Raw genomic sequence first — 12600 nt, 5'->3', positions numbered from 1 at the left:
CATGTCTCTGTCCACTGCTGGGAGTCCTCTGCACCCACCCCTCACATGTGTCTGTCCACTGCTGGGAGTCCTCTGCACCCACCCCTCACATGTCTCTGCCCACTGCTGGGAGTGATATTCACCCACCCCTCATATGTCTGGGCACTGCTGGGAGTGATCTGCACCCACCCCTCACATGTCTCTGGGCACTGCTTGTATTCCTCTGCAACCACCCCTCACATGTCTCTGTCCACTGCTGGGAGCCCTCTGCACCCACCCCTCACATGTCTCTGTCCACTAGTGGGAGTGATATGCACCAACCCCTCATATGTCTGGGCACTGCTGGGAGTGATCTGCACCCACCCCTCACATGTCTCTGGGCACTGCTGGTTTCCTCTGCACCCACCCCTCACATGTCTCTGGGCACTGCTGGTATTCCTCTGCACCCACCCCTCACATGTCTCTGTCCACTGCTGTGAGTCCTCTGCACCCACCCCTCACATGTCTCTGTCCACTGCTCGGAGTCCTCTGCACCCATCCCTCACATGTCTCTGTCCTCTGCTGGGAGTCCTCTTCACCCACCCCTCACATGTGTCTGTCCACTGCTGGGAGTCCTCTGCACCCACCCCTCACATGTCTCTGTCCACTGCTGGGAGTGATATGCACCCACCCCTCATATGTCTGTCCACTGCTGGGAGTCCTCTTCACCCACCCCTCACATGTCTCTGTCCACTGATGGGAGTGATATGCACCCACCCCTAATATGTCTGTCCACTGCTGGGAGTCCTCTGCACCCACCCCTCACATGTCTCTGTCCACTGCTGCGAGTCCTCTGCACCCACCCCTCACATGTGTCTGTCCACTGCTGGGAGCACTCTGCACCCACCCCTCACATGTCTCTGTCCACTGCTGGGAGTGATATGCACCCACCCCTCATATGTCCGGGCACTGCTGGGAGTGATCTACACCCACCCCTCACATGTCTCTGGGCACTGCTGGTATTCCTCTGCACCCACCCCTCACGTGTCTCTGTCCGCTGCTGGGAGTCCTCTGCACCCACCCCTCACATGTCTCTGTCCACTGCTGGGAGTCCTTTGCACCCACCCCTCACATGTCTCTGTCCACTGCTGGGAGTCCTCTGCACCCACTCCTCACATGTGTCTGTCCACTGCTGGGAGTCCTCTGCACCCACCCCTCACATGTCTCTGTCCACTGCTGGGAGTGATATGCACCCACCCCTCATATGTCTGTCCACTGCTGGGAGTCCTCTGCACCCACCCCTCACATGTCTCTGTCCACTGCTGGGAGTCCTCTGCACCCACCCCTCACATGTCTCTGTCCACTGCTGGGAGTCCTCTGCACCCACCCCTCACATGTGTCTGTCCACTGCTGGGAGTCCTCTGCACCCACCCCTCACATGTCTCTGTCCACTGCTGGGAGTGATATTCACCCACCCCTCATATGTCTGGGCACTGCTGGGAGTGATCTGCACCCACCCCTCACATGTCTCTGGGCACTGCTTGTATTCCTCTGCAACCACCCCTCACATGTCTGTCCACTGCTGGGAGCCCTCTGCACCCACCCCTCACATGTCTCTGTCCACTAGTGGGAGTGATATGCACCAACCCCTCATATGTCTGGGCACTGCTGGGAGTGATCTGCACCCACCCCTCACATGTCTCTGGGCACTGCTGGTTTCCTCTGCACCCACCCCTCACATGTGTCTGGGCACTGCTGGTATTCCTCTGCACCCACCCCTCACATGTCTCTGTCCACTGCTGTGAGTCCTCTGCACCCACCCCTCACATGTCTCTGTCCACTGCTCGGAGTCCTCTGCACCCATCCCTCACATGTCTCTGTCCTCTGCTGGGAGTCCTCTTCACCCACCCCTCACATGTGTCTGTCCACTGCTGGGAGTCCTCTGCACCCACCCCTCACATGTCTCTGTCCACTGCTGGGAGTGATATGCACCCACCCCTCATATGTCTGTCCACTGCTGGGAGTCCTCTTCACCCACCCCTCACATGTCTCTGTCCACTGATGGGAGTGATATGCACCCACCCCTAATATGTCTGTCCACTGCTGGGAGTCCTCTGCACCCACCCCTCACATGTCTCTGTCCACTGCTGCGAGTCCTCTGCACCCACCCCTCACATGTGTCTGTCCACTGCTGGGAGCACTCTGCACCCACCCCTCACATGTCTCTGTCCACTGCTGGGAGTGATATGCACCCACCCCTCATATGTCCGGGCACTGCTGGGAGTGATCTACACCCACCCCTCACATGTCTCTGGGCACTGCTGGTATTCCTCTGCACCCACCCCTCACATGTCTCTGTCCACTGCTGGGAGTCCTTTGCACCCACCCCTCACATGTCTCTGTCCACTGCTGGGAGTCCTCTGCACCCACTCCTCACATGTGTCTGTCCACTGCTGGGAGTCCTCTGCACCCACCCCTCACATGTCTCTGTCCACTGCTGGGAGTGATATGCACCCACCCCTCATATGTCTGTCCACTGCTGGGAGTCCTCTGCACCCACCCCTCACATGTCTCTGTCCACTGCTGGGAGTGATATGCACCAACCCCTCATATGTCTGTCCACTGCTGGGAGTCCTCTGCACCCACCCCTCACATGTCTCTGTCCACTGCTGGGAGTCCTCTGCACCCACCCCTCACATGTGTCTGTCCACTGCTGGGAGTCCTCTGCACCCACCCCTCACATGTCTCTGTCCACTGCTGGGAGTGATATTCACCCACCCCTCATATGTCTGGGCACTGCTGGGAGTGATCTGCACCCACCCCTCACATGTCTCTGGGCACTGCTGGTATTCCTCTGCAACCACCCCTCACATGTCTCTGTCCACTGCTGGGAGCCCTCTGCACCCACCCCTCACATGTCTCTGTCCACTGCTGGGAGTCCTCTGCACCCACCCCTCACATGTCTCTGTCCACTGCTGGGAGTCCTCTGCACCCACCCCTCACATGTGTCTGTCCACTGCTGGGAGTCCTCTGCACCCACCCCTCACATGTCTCTGTCCGCTGCTTGGAGTGATATGCACCCACCCCTCATATGTCTGGGCACTGCTGGGAGTGATCTGCACCCACCCCTCACATGTCTCTGGGCACTGCTGGTATTCCTCTGCACCCACCCCTCACATGTCTCTGTCCACTGCTGGGAGTCCTCTGCACCCACCCCTCACATGTCTCTGTCCACTGCTGGGAGTCCTCTGCACCCACCCCTCACATGTGTCTGTCCACTGCTGGGAGTCCTCTGCACCCACCCCTCACATGTCTCTGTCCACTGCTGGGAGTGATATGCACTCACCCCTCATATGTCTGTCCACTGCTGGGAGTCCTCTTCACCCACCCCTCACATGTTTCTGTCCACTGATGGGAGTGATATGCACCCACCCCTCATATGTCTGTCCACTGCTGAGAGTCCTCTGCACCCACCCCTCACATGTCTCTGTCCACTGCTGGGAGTCCTCTGCACCCACCCCTCACATGTGTCTGTCCACTGCTGGGAGTCCTCTGCACCCACCCCTCACATGTCTCTGTCCACTGCTGGGAGTGATATGCACCCACCCCTCACATGTCTCTGGGCACTGCTGGGAGTGATCTGCACCCACCCCTCACATGTCTCTGGGCACTGCTGGTATTCCTCTGCACCCACCCCTCACATGTCTCTGTCCACTGCTGGGAGTCCTCTGCACCCACTCCTCACAGGTCTCTGTCCACTGCTGGGAGTCCTTCGCACCTAACCCTCACATGTCTCTGTCCACTGCTGGGAGTCCTCTGAACCCACCCCTCACATGTGTCTGTCCACTGCTGGGAGTCCTCTGCACCCACCCCTCACATGTCTCTGTCCACTGCTGGGAGTGATATGCACCCACCCCTCATATGTCAGTCCACTGCTGGGAGTCCTCTGCACCCACCCCTCACATGTCTCTGTCCACTGCTGGGAGTGATATGCACCCACCCCTCATATGTCTGTCCACTGCTGGGAGTCCTCTGCACCCACACCTCACATGTGTCTGTCCACTGCTGGGAGTGATATGCACCCACCCCTCATATGTCTGTCCACTGCTGGGAGTCCTCTGCACCCACCCCTCACATGTCTCTGTCCACGGCTGGGAGTGATATTGACCCACCCCTCATATGTCTGTCCACTGCTGGGAGTCCTCTGCACCCACCCCTCACATGTCTCTGTCCACTGCTGCGAGCCCTCTGCACCCACACCTAACATGTGTCTGTCCACTGCTGGGACTCCTCTGCACCCACCCCTCACATGTCTCTGTCCACTGCTGGGAGTGATATGCACCCACCCCTCATATGTCTGGGCACTGCTGGGAGTGATCTGCACCCACCCCTCACATGTATCTGGGCACTGCTTGTATTCCTCTGCACCCACCCCTCACATGTCTCTGTCCACTGCTGGGAGTCCTCTGCACCCACCCCTCACATGTCTCTGTCCACTGCTGGGAGTCCTTTGCACCCACCCCTCACATGTCTCTGTCCACTGCTGGGAGTCCTCTGCACCCACCCCTCACATGTGTCAGGCCACTGCTGGGAGTCCTCTGCACCCACCCCTCACATGTCTCTGTCCACTGCTGGGAGTGATATGCACCCACCCCTCATATGTCTGTCCACTGCTGGGAGTCCTCTGCACCCACCCCTCACATGTCTCTGTCCACTGCTGGGAGTGATATGCACCCACCCCTCATATGTCTGTCCACTGCTGGGAGTCCTCTGCACCCACCCCTCACATGTGTCTGTCCACTGCTGGGAGTCCTCTGCACCCACCCCTCACATGTCTCTATCCACTGCTGGGAGTGATATGCACCCACCCCTCATATGTCTGGGCACTGCTGGGAGTGATCTGCACCCACCCCTCACATGTTTCTGGGCACTGCTGGTATTACTCTGCACCCACCCCTCACATGTCTCTGTCCACTGCTGGGAGTCCTCTTCACCCACCCCTCACATGTCTCTGTCCACTGCTGGGAGTGATATGCACCCACCCCTCATATGTCTGTCCACTGCTGGGAGTCCTCTGCACCCACCCCTCACATGTCTCTGTCCACTGCTGGGAGTCCTCTGCACCCACCCTTCACATGTGTCTGCTGGGAGTCCTCTGCACCACCCCCTCACATGTCTCTGGCAACTGATGGGAGTGATATGCACCCACCCCTCATATGTCTGGGCACTGCTGGGAGTGATCTGCACCCACCCCTCACATGTCTCTGGGCACTGCTGGTATTCCTCTCCACCCACCCCTGACATGTCTCTGTCCACTGCTGGGAGTCCTCTGCACCCACCCCTCACATGTCTCTGTCAAACTGCTGGGAGTGCTCTGCACCCACCCCTCACATGTGTCTGTCCACTGCTGGGAGTCCTCTGCACCCCCCCTCACAATCTCTGGCCACTGCTGGGAGTGATATGCACCCACCCCTCATATGTCTGTCCACTGCTGGGAGTCCTCTGCACCCACCCCTCACATGTCTCTGTCCACTGCTGGGAGTGATATGCACCCACCCCTCATTTGTCTGTCCACTGCTGGGAGTCCTCTGCACCCACCCCTCACATGTGTCTGTCCACTGCTGGGAGTCCTCTGCACCCACCCCTCACATGTCTCTGTCCACTGCTGGGAGTGATATGCACCCACCCCTCATATGTCTGGGCACTGCTGGGAGTGATCTGCACCCACCCCTCACATGTCTCTGGGCACTGCTGGTATTCCTCTGCACCCACCCCTCACATGTCTCTGTCCACTGCTGGGAGTCCTCTGCACCCACCCCTCACATGTCTCTGTCAACTGCTGGGAGTCCTCTGCACCCACCCCTCACATGTCTCTATCCACTGCTGGGAGTCCTTTGCACCCACCCCTCACATGTTTCTGCCCACTGCTGGGAGTCCTCTGCACCCACCCCTCACATGTGTCTGTCCACTGCTGGGAGTCCTCTGCACCCACCCCTCACATGTCTCTGTCCACTGCTGGGAGTGATATGCACCCACCCCTCATATGTCTGTCCACTGCTAAGAGTCCTCTGCACCCACCCCTCACATGTCTCTGTCCACTACTGGGAGTGATATGCACCCACCCCTCATATGTCTGTCCACTGCTGGGAGTCCTCTGCACCCACCCCTCACATGTCTCTGTCCACTGCTGGGAGTCCTCTGCACCCACCCCTCACATGTGTCTGTCCACTGCTGGGAGTGATATGCACCCACCCCTCATATGTCTGTCCACTGCTGGGAGTCCTCTGCACCCACCCCTCACATGTCTCTGTCCACTGCTGGGAGTCCTCTGCACCCACCCTTCACATGTGTCTGTCCACTGCTGGGAGTCCTCTGCACCCCCCCTCACATGTCTCTGGCCACTGCTGGGAGTGATATGCACCCACCCCTCATATGTCTGGGCACTGCTGGGAGCGATCTGCACCCACCCCTCACATGTCTCTGGGCACTGCTGGTATTCCTCTGCACCCACCCCTCACATATGTCTGTCCACTGCTGGGTGTGATATGCACCCACCCCTCATATGTCTGTCCACTGCTGGGAGTCCTCTGCACCCACCCCTCACATGTCTCTGTCCACTGCTGGGAGTGATATGCACCCACCCCTCATTTGTCTGTCCACTGCTGGGAGTCCTCTGCACCCACCCCTCACATGTCTCTGTCCACTGCTGGGAGTCCTCTGCACCCACCCCTCACATGTGTCTGTCCACTGCTGGGAGTCCTCTGCACCCACCCCTCACATGTCTCTGTCCAGTGCTGGGAGTGATATGCACCCACCCCTCATATGTCTGGGCACTGCTGTGAGTGATCTGCACCCACCCCTCACATGTCTCTGGGCACTGCTGGGAGTCCTCTGCACCCACCCCTCACATGTCTCTGGGCACTGCTGGTATTCCTCTGCACCCACCCCTCACATGTCTCTGTCCACTGCTTGGAGTCCTCTGCACCCACCCCTCACATGTCTCTGTCCACTGCTGGGAGTCCTTTGCACCCACCCCTCACATGTTTCTGTCCACTGCTGGGAGTCCTCTGCACCCACCCCTCACATGTGTCTGTCCACTGCTGGGAGTCCTCTGCACCCACCCCTCACATGTCTCTGTCCACTGCTGGGAGTGATATGCACCCACCCCTCATATGTCTGTCCACTGCTAAGAGTCCTCTGCACCCACCCCTCACATGTCTCTGTCCACTGCTGGGAGTGATATGCACGCATCCCTCATATGTCTGTCCACTGCTGGGAGTCCTCTGCACCCACCCCTCACATGTCTCTTACCACTGCTGGGAGTCCTCTGCACCCACCCCTCACATGTGTCTGTCCACTGCTGGGAGTCCTCTGAACCCACCCCTCACATGTCTCTGTCCACTGCTGTGAGTGATATGCACCCACCCCTCATATGTCTGGGCACTGCTGGGAGTGATCTGCACCCACCCCTCACATGTCTCTGGGCACTGCTTGTATTCCTCTGCAACCACCCCTCACATGTCTCTGTCCACTGCTGGGAGCCCTCTGCACCCACCCCTCACATGTCTCTGTCCACTAGTGGGAGTGATATGCACCAACCCCTCATATGTCTGGGCACTGCTGGGAGTGATCTGCACCCACCCCTCACATGTCTCTGGGCACTGCTGGGAGTCCTCTGCACCCACCCCTCACATGTCTCTGTCCACTGCTGGGAGTCCTCTGCACCCACCCCTCACTTGTCTCTGTCCACTGCTGGGAGTAATATGCACCCACCCCTCATATGTCTGGGCACTGCTGGGAGTGATCTGCACCCACCCCTCACATGTCTCTGGGCACTGCTGGGAGTCCTCTGCACCCACCCCTCACATGTCTCTGTCCACTGCTGGGAGTCCTCTGCACCCACCCCTCACATGTGTCTGCCCACTGCTGGGAGTAATATGCACCCACCCCTCATATGTCTCTGTCCACTGCTGGGAGTGATATGCACCCACCCCTCATATGTCTGGGCACTGCTGGGAGTGATCTTCACCCACCCCTCACATGTCTCTGGGCACTGCTGGTTTCCTCTGCACCCACCCCTCACATGTCTGTAGGCACTGCTGGTATTCCTCTGCACCCACCCCTCACATGTCTCTGTCCACTGCTGGGAGTCCTCTGCACCCACCCCTCACATGTCTCTGTCCACTGCTGAGAGTCCTCTGCACCCATCCCTCACATGTCTCTGTCCACTGCTGGGATTCCTCTTCACCCACCCCTCACATGTGTCTGTCCACTGCTGGGAGTCCTCTGCACCCACCCCTCACATGTCTCTGTCCACTGCTGGGAGTGATATGCACCCACCCCTCATATGTCTGTCCACTGCTGGGAGTCCTCTTCACCCACCCCTCACATGTCTCTGTCCACTGATGGGAGTGATATGCACACACCCCTCATATGTCTGTCCACTGCTGGAAGTCCTCTGCACCCACCCCTCACATGTCTCTGTCCACTGCTGCGAGTCCTCTGCACCCACCCCTCACATGTGTCTGTCTACTGCTGGGAGTCCTCTGCACCCACCCCTCACATGTCTCTGTCCACTTTCGGGAGTGATATGCACCCACCCCTCATATGTCTGGGCACTGCTGGGAGTGATCTACACCCACCCCTCACATGTCTCTGGGCACTGCTGGTATTCCTCTGCACCCACCCCTCACATGTCTCTGTCCACTGCTGGGAGTCCTCTGCACCCACCCCTCACATGTCTCTGTCCACTGCTGGGAGTCCTCTGCACCCATCCCTCACATGTCTCTGTCCACTGCTGGGAGTCCTCTGCACCCACCCCTCACATGTGTCTGTCCACTGCTGGGAGTCCTCTGCTCCCACCCCTCACATGTCGCTGTCCACTGCTGGGAGTGATATGCACCCACCCCTCATATGTCTGTCCACTGCTGGGAGTCCTCTTCACCCACCCCTCACATGTCTCTGTCCACTGATGGGAGTGATATGCACCCACCCCTCATATGTCTGTCCACTGCTGGGAGTCCTCTGCACCCACCCCTCACACGTCTCTGTCCACTGCTGCGAGTCCTCTGCACCCACCCCTCACATGTGTCTGTCCACTGCTGGGAGTCCTCTGCACCCACCCCTCACATTTCTCTGTCCACTGCTGGGAGTGATATGCACCCACCCCTCATATGTCTGGGCACTGCTGGGAGTGATCTGCACCCACCCCTCACATGTCTCTGGGCACTGCTGGTATTCCTCTGCACCCACCCCTCACATGTCTCTGTCCACTGCTGGGAGTCCTCTGCACCCACCCCTCACATGTGTCTGTCCACTGCTAGGAGTCCTCTGCACCCACCCCTCACATGTCTCTGTCCACTGCTGGGAGTGATATGCACCCACCTCTCATATGTCTGTCCACTGCTGGGAGTCCTCTGCACCCACCCCTCACATGTCTCTGTGCACTGCTGGGAGTGATATGCACCCACCCCTCATATGTCTGTCCACTGCTGGGAGTCCTCTGGACCCACCCCTCACATGTCTCTGTCCACTGCTGGGAGTCCTCTGCACCCACCCCTCACATGTGTCTGTCCACTGCTGGGAGTCCTCTGCACCCACCCCTCACATGTCTGTGTCCACTGCTGGGAGTGATATGCACCCACCCCTCATATGTCTGTCCACTGCTGGGAGTCCTCTGCACCCACCCCTCACATGTCTCTGTCCACTGCTGGGAGTCCTCTGCACCCACCCCTCACATGTGTCTGTCCACTGCTGGGAGTCCTCTGCACCCACCCCTCACATGTCTCTGTCCACTGCTGGGAGTTGTTGGACTTGGCCCTTCTTGCAGTGTCATCCCTAAACGTTTTGCCTTCCTCCTGTATTTTTTCTGACCTGTTGTTGGCTGTTTTATGACTCTGGGCACCTTATCACTGCTGACCAGTGCTAAGGTGCATATGCTCTCCCTATGGTAAAATGTATACATTGATTGGTGTCCATGTTTGGCTTATTCGGTTTACTATCAGCCCCTAGTAAAGTGCACCAGGAGTGCCAGGGCTTGTAAATGCGAATGCTGCTGGTGGGCCTGCAGCACTGGTTGTGCCACCCACAGAAGCGGCCTAGTAAAATGTGTCTAGGGTCTGCCACTGCAGAACCTGCGTGCAGTCTGGTACTGTCATGCTGGCTGGGCAAGTGCACACACTTGCCAGCCTCCAAACCTTCCCTTTGCCTCATGTTAGTCACCCCTATGGTAGGCCCACGGGCAGGGTGCATTGTAGGTGTAAGGTAGGACAAGCCCTGAGTGTGTGGCATGTCCTAATAGTGAATTACAGCCATTTTCGTTTTTCACTATTGAAGGCTACCTGCTCTCCATAGGCCAGAATGGGCAGCTGGAGTCACTACACGCTGTGACCCCAGTGGACTCATAGAGCATGGTAGAATGTCAAGTTTAGTATGCCTGAACTCAGAATAATAAAATACTTCTTTTAGTAAAGTTTATTTTAATATCCTGCGTTTGTAAATACTACTTTCAGAAAGTTAGTATTTACTGACCTGGCCATTTCAGTCCGCCTCTGCTGTGTGTGTGTGTTCTGCCTAGCAACAGTAAGGAGCAGGGTTGGGGAATCCCCAGAGACAGGATGGCTGCCAGGTGGTGGGTAGAGCGATTACACCAGGATAGGTGGGAGGAGTCCACCTTGACTCTTGAATAGACCTGTGCTCTGCCACCACAAAGCCGGCTCCGCCCCCTGTGGAGCGGCTGGTGTCTCTGCCCTGCTGCTGAAAGGAAAGAGCAGAGTCACCATAACAAAGTGCTCCAGAACTGGACTGAGCCAGGCCCAGGCCCCCTGGCGCTAAAGAACAAAAGAATCACTGTATAAAAGTAGGAGCCTGGCTCCTAAGAAATCAGAATCCTGTTTTACCACAAAGAACCTCTGCCCGACTAGAAGGAGAAGAAGACGCTGGAAGGACTGGCCTGCTGCTTGCCTTGCTGAGAAAGGAGAGGAAGAGACTTGCTGAAAAGACTTTGCTGCTTTGTGCTTTAAACATTCTCCAAGGGCTTGATCTGAGCTTGCCCCCTGAACTGAACCCCAGGACCAGTGGGTTCTTTGTGCCTTTGCTCGTCCTGAAACTCGAGCCATGTGTGCATCCAGCTAGAGAAAGACTGCGCCCCTCATCGCCCCCTCCTAGGGCCGTGACACTCGGGAGCTTGCCTGCCTTTGTCCCCGTGAGAGCCTCGCTCCGACCGGAGTCGCTCTCTGCCCCCGGGCTAGGCTACCTGCTCCTCTGCCACCGTCCGTTACTGGAGTGCGCTGAAGCGCTATCGCCCCTCCCGCCGGAATTCCTCTCCGACGATCGTGATCCCCGCCGGGTCAACAGCTGCACGGACCGTTGCCTGTGACCCCGCTTCGCTATCCCGGACTTGGATCAGGCTGCGCCGCCCCCGTTGTGGAAACCCCCGCACCGCCGTGCTGAGGGTCGTGGGCCGCGCCTGCCTGAGTGCATGCACCCGCTGACGTAGGATCCAAAGGTGCTCCCCCTAATCATCCGAGTCGCACTGACCCGTGCCGACTCCCAAAGAAACTGCAACGTTCCTCAAAGTTCCAGTATCGGGCTCGGGGCCCGCTACTCCTTATTTCCCCGTCATCAGGAGCCGATCGTGCCAGAGGGCTGTGTTTTCTCCAGAGTCCTCCCGGGTGAGTGAGAGTGAGCGCATATCTCCGTCTTCACCCCTGGGACCTCGAGCCCTCTGACAGGCGCCCTGCTCCTCGGAGCCCCCCCCCCCCCCCGTAGCACCCGCCACACCGCAAGCCTGTCTCGCCTCCAGCTCTGCCTCCGAGCCGCTGGGAAGAGCCGTACGCGGCGTAGGCGTGCCCACGCCCGATGCGTGAGCCGCGGTAGGGTCTGGGCCGATCTCTGACAGGAGAGAGAGGGAAGCGCGACGAAGCGCACCGAAGGGCTAGGACTGGCCTAAATCACCTGTAAGTAACTGGAACCCCAAGTAACATTTCTAAGAGACTAAAGAGTATCCATTTGAACCTACAACAAAGAACATTTGCCTGCTTTACAATCTGGTGGCATAGAGAAAACGTTATTGGTCTTGTGATAAGTCTGCTGATATATATACCTATTTTTTCATAAAGAAGCGTATTTTTCCATATCCAAGCTTGGTGTCCATTTGTGGGGGGATTGATGTATTTACTGTGTGTATGGTTACAAATGCTTAACTAACTAACGTCTGGAGAATAGCCTTGGCTGCTCACGCCACGCACCTAGAGGGTGAAAAAGGGTCATTCCAAAGGGGTTATCCTGCGCCCTGACCTGGAGGAGAGGGTCACTGCTTGACACAAGGGCATCCTTGCGCCAACCAGAGACCCCCAAGTCTAACAATGTTGGCAGCGGCTGGGATTTCGAATTTGCATTTGTAATTTGCATACAGTGAATTATTAATCACCAGATAGTGAGAGCAGACCAAGTAACGCAGCCACAGGTTTTCATTTTTGAACTTTGTTGAGACATAAAAACCCTGCAGACAGTACAGAACTGCGCAGCTCGTATGCTGCTGGATATCCCTCGTCGGACTTCTGCTAAGCCAGCACTGCGTCAACTACATTGGCTGCCTGTCCAGCAAAGAGTACAGTTTAAAGCGTTGACTACGGTCCATAA

The sequence above is a fragment of the Triturus cristatus genome, chromosome 1_1 (genome assembly GCF_964204655.1).
Source record: "Triturus cristatus chromosome 1_1, aTriCri1.1, whole genome shotgun sequence".
NCBI lineage: Eukaryota > Metazoa > Chordata > Amphibia > Caudata > Salamandridae > Triturus > Triturus cristatus.
Note: the sequence above shows the minus strand (reverse complement) of the source record.